Source organism: Meles meles, chromosome 3 (genome assembly GCF_922984935.1).
Source record: "Meles meles chromosome 3, mMelMel3.1 paternal haplotype, whole genome shotgun sequence".
Taxonomy (NCBI): domain Eukaryota; kingdom Metazoa; phylum Chordata; class Mammalia; order Carnivora; family Mustelidae; genus Meles; species Meles meles.
This window is the reverse complement of record NC_060068.1, coordinates 134,989,831-134,998,706: the sequence shown is the minus strand read 5'-3', so window position 1 is coordinate 134,998,706 and position 8,876 is coordinate 134,989,831. Positions and strand designations below refer to the sequence as shown.

General features: G+C 42.8%; 1 pseudogene; it reads right to left on the bottom strand.

Annotated features, from left to right (window-relative positions):
* Nucleotides 1–2,427: 2,427 nt before the first annotated feature.
* Nucleotides 2,428–7,019, bottom strand: LOC123939278 (annotated as a pseudogene).
* Nucleotides 7,020–8,876: the final 1,857 nt, after the last annotated feature.

The following is an 8,876-nucleotide window of genomic DNA, read 5'->3' as shown; positions in this document are numbered from 1 at the left end:
ACCTTTTATATATTTGTGACCCTCTTACTGCAGTGAGAACCCTGATTTCCATTATCCGTGCTCTATTTGCTCTATTCCCTGCCCCCCCCCCCCCCCAAGTAGCAGAACTCTTGCTGTGTAGGCCAAAAACACTGAATTATCTGCCTACTGCTATGCACACAATTATCTGCCTACTGCTCCCCACCCCCCAACACCAAAGTCAGTGGGGGAGGAGCAGGGGAAGGAGGAAGGAGGAAGAGTGTTGTTTTTGTCTTTATTTTATAGAACCACTTCCTCTCTCTCACAAACCCTGGGGAAAAGCCACAAAAGGATAGGGGAGGGGAGAAGTGCCCCAGGGGAAACAAACCAGTCCAGTCTCTGCCTTTGAGGTGGGGCTATGTGAAGGCTAGCAAATGGAGCCAATGGGCCCCTACCTGGTAGTTTTTGAAACTATTTTTTTTTTTAAGATTTTTTATTTATTTATTTGACAGACAGAGATCACAAGTAGGCAGAGAGGCAGGCAGAGAGAGAGGGAGGGAAGCAGGCTCCTGGCTGAGCAGAGAGCCGAATGTGGGGCTCGATCCCAGGACCCCGAGATCATGACCCGAGCCAAATGCAGAGGCTTTAACCTACTGAGCCACCCAGGCACCCCTGAAACTATTTTTAAAGAGCAGTTTTAGGTTCACAGAAAAATTGAGAGGAAGGTACAGAGATTTCCCATAAATCCTCTCCTCCTACACATGCTCCGCCTTCTCCACCATTGACATCCCCACCAGGGTGGTATGTTTGTTACAGTTGATGACCCTATGTTGACATATCATCACCCCCCAAGGTCCTTAGTTGACATTAGGATTCACTCTGGGTGTTGCACATTCTGTGAGTCTGGACCAATGTATCCATTGTTACAGTATCAAATCATTTTGCTGCCCTTCAAATCTGGCAAACATTTTAAAGCTTAGCTTGTGTTGGTTATTTTGTTTTTGAGGGTCATGGAGGTGCTGGATATGCATTTAAATGAACCCTGTTGAGAGATCACTGTGGGGAGTTTGCACGCCCCCACCTTCCACTGCGGGAAGTCTTCTTGGCCCTGGGGTGCCCCGCATGCACAGCAGCGCTGTTTCTGGTTCAACTTGTCCTGGCAGCTATTTGTGTGGAGCACCTTGCTGAATTCTCGCATCATCTTGTGGGGCTCCATGGAGCTTGCAATGGTCATATTCCACATAAAGGGCGGTGAGTGTGGCTTGACCTCTCCAGGGTTTTTTCCACTTAGTTTTGGCTTTTAGGTTCATTCAGGTTTCATCCCAGCAAATCTGAAACAAAGATGTCTCCCATGCACTTGAAAGAGAACCTACTGAAGGAGCACCCTGTGGCCCAGTGCTGGCTGTGGCTGTTGTAAGAGGGAGAGGCTGGGGGCACACTGGGGCAAAAGCGGCTAGTCCCATACCTGGTGTGCTGCTCAGTGTGTATGGAGTTTAGTTTGGATACACCTTGGGGGAAAATGGCATTATTTGGGATTCCAGCACTGCTGTTGATACTGAGGGATGAAGTGGAGGCCACAGGGACACACTGGAGGGCTGTGCTGGGCTGTAGCACTTTGCAGTTCTCCTCCATGGTGGACAGGCCCAGAGACCTGGCTGGGCTACACCCAGGCTGTCTTGGATGCGTGGCATTGGCAGAAAAAGGCCAGGGAGACTGCGTTGGAAGCAGAAGCCCTGGAGGCCCTGGAGGCCCTGAGACCCTGATATGATTAGGCTGTCTTCCTTTCTGCATGGAGGCCTGGCCAAAGGTGGCTTTTTCTCAAAGTAGGGAATTCCTGCTGTCATTTGGGCTGGTAGAGAGATTACTGTTGCAGACGGGTCAGGGGTGGCATTCCTCTCTGGGCAGGATAGGGGGCTGGTAGACATGATGGCTTTGCTGCTTGCTTTTTGCCTTATTTCATGATCCTCTAAAGATCTGTCTGGCTCCTCTGAGTACTCTTAGTAATTGTTATGGACTGAATTATTTGCCTACTGCTCCCCACCCCGCATTGACACCATTATATGACACCAAAGTCATATAATGAAGCTCTAACCCCCAATGCTGACTATATCTGTACATAGCACCTTCAAAGAGATGATAAAAGTTAAATTAGATTATAAGAGTGGGGCCCTGATTTAATAGGACTGGTGTCCTTATAGGAAGAGGAGACACTAGGATACATAGGCACAGAGGAAAAGGCTATGTGAGAACAGCAAGGAAGCCAGGAAGAGAGACCTTATTAGAAACCAGACATTACAGCACATTGATCTTGAACTTTGAGCCTCCGGAACTGTGAGAAAATAAATTTCTGTTGTTAAAGGCACCCACTCTGTGGCATTTTGTTGTGGCCATTGTAGCTAATACAGCAAATGTAGGTAAGAATGGCAGGTTCATTGAAACTCAGTGCTTGGGGTTGGCAAAGACCCAGTGCTACACCTTGTAGGATGGGAAGGAAGTGCTGCTATTGGTTAGATCTGCTGAAGACCGAGGCTTCAGGGTGAGGATGTAGACCTGCAGCTTGGATCTCTGGTGTTCCAGGGGCAGATAGCTGGCTACCACCTCCTTGTACCTCTGGCTCATCAGTGAGTCCTAGAAATCCTCCCAAGACTAAACCATGGACACAATCAACTCAGTTTGTACGGTTCTTGTACTTAAGAGACTGGGTCTGTGTAGGGCTTAGCTCTTTATGACACACATTCATCCATCGATCTTTCGCAATTTCCTCTAAAATACCTCTTTTTTTAAAAAAATTATTTGACAGACAGAGATCTCAAGTAGTTGGAGAGGCAGGCAGAGAGAGAGAGAGAGGAGGAAGCAGGCTCCCTGTCAAGCAGAGAGCCTGATGCAGTACTCGATCCCAGGACCCTGAGATCATGACCTGAGCCGAAGGCAGAGGCTTAACCCACTGAGCCACCCAGGCGCCCCTAAAATACCTCTTTTGCTGGGACATTGAGAATGAGAAATTCCTTAAGCAGATTTTCATATCCGTGCTCAAGTCAAAGAGAATATGGTATATTCTCCTCACTTTCCCCCCCGTGTAGCTCCGTGAAGTTCTGTGCATCAAAGGCAGGGATCCACTGACCCGTGGATAGAGAATGACTCCCAGGCTCCATCAGCTATGATGGGTGTCTTATACTTTGGGCGTTGGCAGAGTTACAAGGTAGCATAAATGAGGACTGCTCCAGAGGGTGTCTAACTTGTTGCCAATGGTGGATTAGTTGCTGAAGCCAAAGTCTGCAGTCTTGATGTTCATGCCAGCATCCAAGAGCTAGTTTTGTCTTTAAATCTCTATGGACAATAAACTTGTGATACTATATAGCAAACACTATACTATACTATACTATACTATACTATATTATACTATACCATACCATACCATATCATACTATACTTTACCATACTATACTATACTATACTATACTATACCATATCATACCATACCATACTATGGTGTGGTGCTGTATACTTGTATACTCTATAGCAAACCATTTACCATATACTTGTGTACTGTATAGCAAACTATTTATTATACTATACTTTACCATACTATACTATGGTGCTGTATACTTGTGTACTGCATAGCAAACACTATTTGGTAGAATTTGGCTTGGATTGCTTTTTCTTGCATGCTTTATTTTTTAAAATTTTATTAATTTATTTGGCAGAGATATAGAGAGTACAAGTAGGCAGAGCAGCAGGCAAAGGGAGAGGGAGAAGCAGTCTCTCTGCTAGCAGGAAGCCCGATGTGGGGCTCAATCCCAGGATGCTGGGATCATGACCTGAGCCGAGGGCAGCCGCTTGAGTGACTGAGCCCCCCAGGTGCCCCTTCTTTGCATACTTTCATGAGCCACTAGGTACTTGTCTCCACTAGTTTACTCCATGACAAGGCAGCTTGTCCTTAGTCTCCATCACTTCACATAATCTCACTATGTGCAGATGATTCAAAGCCTTCCTGATTTTTACTTTTTGGGATAGTCTCTGGAGGCTGGAGGAATTCTGTTGAGTCTTCTTAGTGATCTTTATGGCTACCTCCTCCTAGTCAGGGTGTGTCAGATCAAATTCACCATGGCAACAGTATCCTTGCTGATGGTCTTGAAGATCTGGCTGTTGTCAACATGGTCTCCTCACCAGAGATGGCTGAGAAGCCCTGCACCATGTTGGATTAACTGCTGGCCTTGAAAGCAGGGTGTCTCAGGGTCAGCTTTAGTTTGGGATAAGCTGGTGAGAAGCTTGGTCCAGGTCGTCTCAAATGAAAATCACTTCCAGAGACCACCGGATGCGATGAACTGATCTTTACAATGGAATCAAAACATAATGGCAGACTGAAAATGAGCAAAACCAAACATTAGCACCCTGAGAAAAAGAAGAAATGAGACAAAAGAATAAATTTTAAAAATAAAGAAGAAAGAAAACCAGTAAGAAGAAAAAAAGGAAGAATAAAAGAGAAAAATAAAAATATGTCAGAAAAAATAAAGAAGATGGAAAAATGAGAAAAAAATAGTAACAAATGAAATATACAAATAAGTCCACAATATCAAGGAGAAAACAAGCTAGCTTCAGTCAAATGTCCTTCAGGTCACTGAAAAGCAGCTTTCTGAGCTGGAAGCCATAGGCACAGCAGGGGCTTTTATAGGTGCTTGGAGTTCCATAATAATGGCTCCTTATGAGGTCACAGCAAGAAAGGGACCTATTATGGCTGGTGATCATCCACAGTGTTTTTCTCATTTTTTGTGGTCTCAAGAATCTGTCTTAAAAAAAATTACCGAGAACCCCAAACAGCTTTTTGTTTATGTAGATTATAGTTATTGATATTTACTTTATTAGGATTGAAAGCCTGTATGATGCTTCAGTGGCTTTTTCATTTCTAGTTTGAAAAGCTGTAATAACTTTTTCTGTTTTAGAGTATTTTTAAATGTCCAAATAGGTGGGAATTTTTCATTTATCTTTTAACTTTTTTCATTCTATTTGTATTTCAGTGTGTATCTGTAAAATAAAATGACTAAAAACAGTGCTTCATCTATTCAGAGCCAATATTTTAAATTCTTGTATATTTCAAAATCTTTTGTTTCTCAGGTTGTGTGCTTGAATCAGGATCCAAAAAAGGTCCACGTATTGTGATTGGTTGATATGTCTCTTAAGCCTCTTTTAATTAGTTTTTGCTCCATCTCCTTTTTTCTCTTATAATTTATTTTGGAGGAATTCAGCTTTCTGGTGTCCTGTTTGGATTTACTGATTCTATTTCTGTGGTGTAAATTAACAAGTTCTATATTTCTTGCAAATTGATAGTTCAGTCTTGAGGTTTAATCAGATTTTATGTGATCTCTTTGGTGAGATGCCTTCATGGGCGCTGTGTTCTTTTATCAGGAGGCACATGGTGTCTGATGGTCTCTGTCATGTTATCTGGCTTCCATTCTTATTTCTTAGATCCATTAAATCATGACAAGTAGCAAAATACCATATCATCCTTTTAATTATTAGCTGGCATGCTTCTACAAAGAGAAATGTCTCCTCATCTGTTTTTGCAAATTTCAAGATGTGGTCAAATGACGGTCTTTGATTCCTGCTCTTGAAATTTGCTGGGGGCTTTTTAAATGGTCTAATACACATACTTTTTTCTCCCGAGTTGTTTTTCATGTAGGACTTCTGGGTGAAATTTCACTTCAACAAATGTTTCTGTAACAGAAATGTATGTTAAGAGGTTCTGAGCTAAGCCAAAGGAATAAATGGCTAAGTGAGGAATTTGGGCATCTGAAACATCATCATATTTGAGATGCTGAGAATATTTGAGATCTTGTTAGGGGTGAAAAGCTATAAAGGCCACCACCTACAGTGCTACCCCCAGCCTTTAGCAGTGTGCCCAATATGCAGTGCATGTTCAATGTATTTTGCCATTGTTACTACTATGTAATCTAGTCATCTCATTTTATATGTGGGAAACTGGGACTCATTCCTTTGTTCATTCATCAAATGTTTCTGGTGCCCCTATGGTCTGAGGAGGCACTATTCTAGGTGCTGGGTGAACTGCAGAATAAAATTCCGGAGTTTTGTTGTTTTGTTGTGGGGGAACTAATCAACAAATTAATAGTAAGTTGAGAGGGTGATAAATGATATGAAGGGAATAAACAAGGTGATGTGTTAGTGCTACTGGATGGGGCACTACTTTAGATGGGGTGCTAACATTTCCCAAGCGACTCCTGGACAGGAAGAAGCTCAATCATGGAAGGTCTAGGAAAAGGACTTTCCAAGCCGAGTGTTCCACAAGTTCAAAGGCTTTTCAGTGGAAACTGGCTTGGCGTGATCAAGTTGCAGAAAGGCCATTGGTGTGGTGTGACGAACAGGCTAAAGGGTGGTGGCAGGTGAGAGGCAGGTGGGGGCAGGGAAGAGAATCCAGCTTTTCTGGTAATTAGCTGGTAATTTTGTATCTCCCTTTGCATGATTCTGAGCCCTAGTATCTGTGTTTCTTCAGTAGAGCATGCACAGTTACAAAATACAGTGTTTTAAAAAATCACTTCCTTGAGGCACCTGGGTGGCTTAGTGAGTTTAGGTCTCTGCCTTCATCTCGGGTCATGATCTCAGGGTCCTGGGATCAAGCCCCGAGTTGGGCTCTCTGCTCAGCGGGGAGCCTGCTTCCTCCTCTCTCTCTGCCTGCCTCTCTGCCTACTTGTGATCTCTCTGTCAAATAAATAAGTAAAATCTTTTTTAAAAAAATCACTTCCTTAACCCTGTCTGCCCCTGCTTCGAAGTCTAGACCTGTATGTTAGGAGGGCAGTTCTGAAGGAAACATGGTTGCTTTGTCACAATCTGGGTTTTCTTTCTGGCGGCTGCAGTCTGTGTGTGCCCACGGACCTCCAGCGAGTGTTGCTGATTTCAGCAGGGTTGAAGAATCAGCCCCAGGACGATTCCTGCTTTACGCTCTGCCCTGACCTCTGGTGGACTCGGCCTGTTAAGACATAGATCAGGCTAGAAACGGGAAGCCTTTGCCTCCTATCCCCATCTACCGGTATTTGGCTTGGAGTGTGCATTGCGTTGTATTATGAAGACCTCCAGGACCTGCAGAGAGGCACAATTTCAGACACTGCCAGGGGTGGCTGGATGGTTTTTGACCATCTAGTATGTCTTACTTTGGTATAAGAACCATTCTTTAAAGTTTGGATGGTCTCAGTCCTGATTGTACCTGAATCACAATGGGTAGGTGTGGAATCCAGCAGGACCAATGGAAGCACTCCATTCCTTTGTCCTCAGGGACTGGCTCAGAAAGAGCACACGGCCCGAACTGCGCAAATCAAGCCTTCTCTAGGAGCTGGTACAGGAGCCTCGGGAGAGAGGGTTCCTTCTTCTGGATCTAGAAGTTTATGGGTCTTGTATATAGGGATTGCCTGCAGCCATGCCCTTGGCCACAAGAGAGAGAGGCTGCCTAAGAATTAAATCAATGTAGAGGAGGAAGGTGGGGTCTGGAAACTCAAAGGGGCTTAACATTTCAGCTCCTGCTTCTTGTGCTTAGAGTGAGCCGATAAATTCCTTTTTATTCTTCAGCTAGTTTCAGTTAGGTTTCTGTCACTTGCAACGGGAAATCTTCTAATTAATACAATGAGGACTAGGTCTTGTTATAGTCAAAATAGTAGTAGATAATCAAAGGTAAGTTTGAAGTAAATATGATGTAGCACTTTATGATTCTCGCCACGTTTGTAATTATATACCATATAGCATCCGTGTGACTGTTATAAAAGTCGGTCTCTCTGTGAGCAGGATCATGTTTCTGTTGCTTATCACTCTAGTTCACTGGTTGATAATAAGTTGTCAATAAATATTTGTGCAATGAGTAAATAGCTGTGCAGCAATTTTTACTGGTGTGAGAATCTGACTGCCATTATCCAATACTATTGCGGTTATCTGGAGGCATGCCCCCTTCTTCAGCAAGTTATGCTAAAGCAAAGTGTTTCCGAGCAAAGTGGGATGGTGCCTGCACCTTAACTGGCTCAGCAAAAAAATAAGTACATGAATAAATAAGTAAATAAATGGAAAATAAAAGAGAAAAGTATATCTATGTTAGAGAAGAGAAAGCAAACATGGCAAAATGCTAATCATTACTGAAATTAAGTGGTGGCTACAGAAGTGTTCATATTATTCTTTCAACTTTTATATGCTTAAAATGATCAAAATTTAAGTTTGGAAAAGAAAAAAAGATTACCGTTATTTGGATGGGCACTTGTGTTTGCCCGGCCTTTAAGAAACTTCCATTCTCACAAATGTAGTGATCTGATGGGGCATCTACACCCAGTGTTTATAGCAGCAGAGTCCACAATAGCTAAACTGTGGAAAGTGCCCAGATGTCCATGAACAGATGAATGCATAAAGAAGACATGGTATATATACACGATGGAATATTACTCAGCCATGAAAAAATTAAAGTCTGCCATATGCAATGACTTCGATAGAACTAGAGGTTATTATGCTAAGTGAAATAAGTCAATTAGAGAAAGACAATTATATGATTTTACTCCTATGTGGAATTTAAGAAACAAAACAGAAGCATAAGGGAAGGCAAGGCAAAATATAGATGAAATCAGAGAAGGGAGAAAAACCATAAGAGACTCTTAATCATAGGAAACAAACCAAGGGTTGCTGGAGGGATGAGGGGTCAGTGGTGGGGGGGATGAGGTAACTGGGTGATGGGCATTAGGAAAGATAGGTGTTGTAATGAGCACTGGGTGTTATATGCAACTGATGAATCCCTGATGAATCACCTCTGAAACTAATAATACAATATATTTAATTAATTGAATTTGAATAAACAAAATTACAAAAAAGGATCTCCCAATTTCCAAATTCTAGGACAAATACACCAGAGAAAGACTATTTGCATTACAAAATAACTTTTC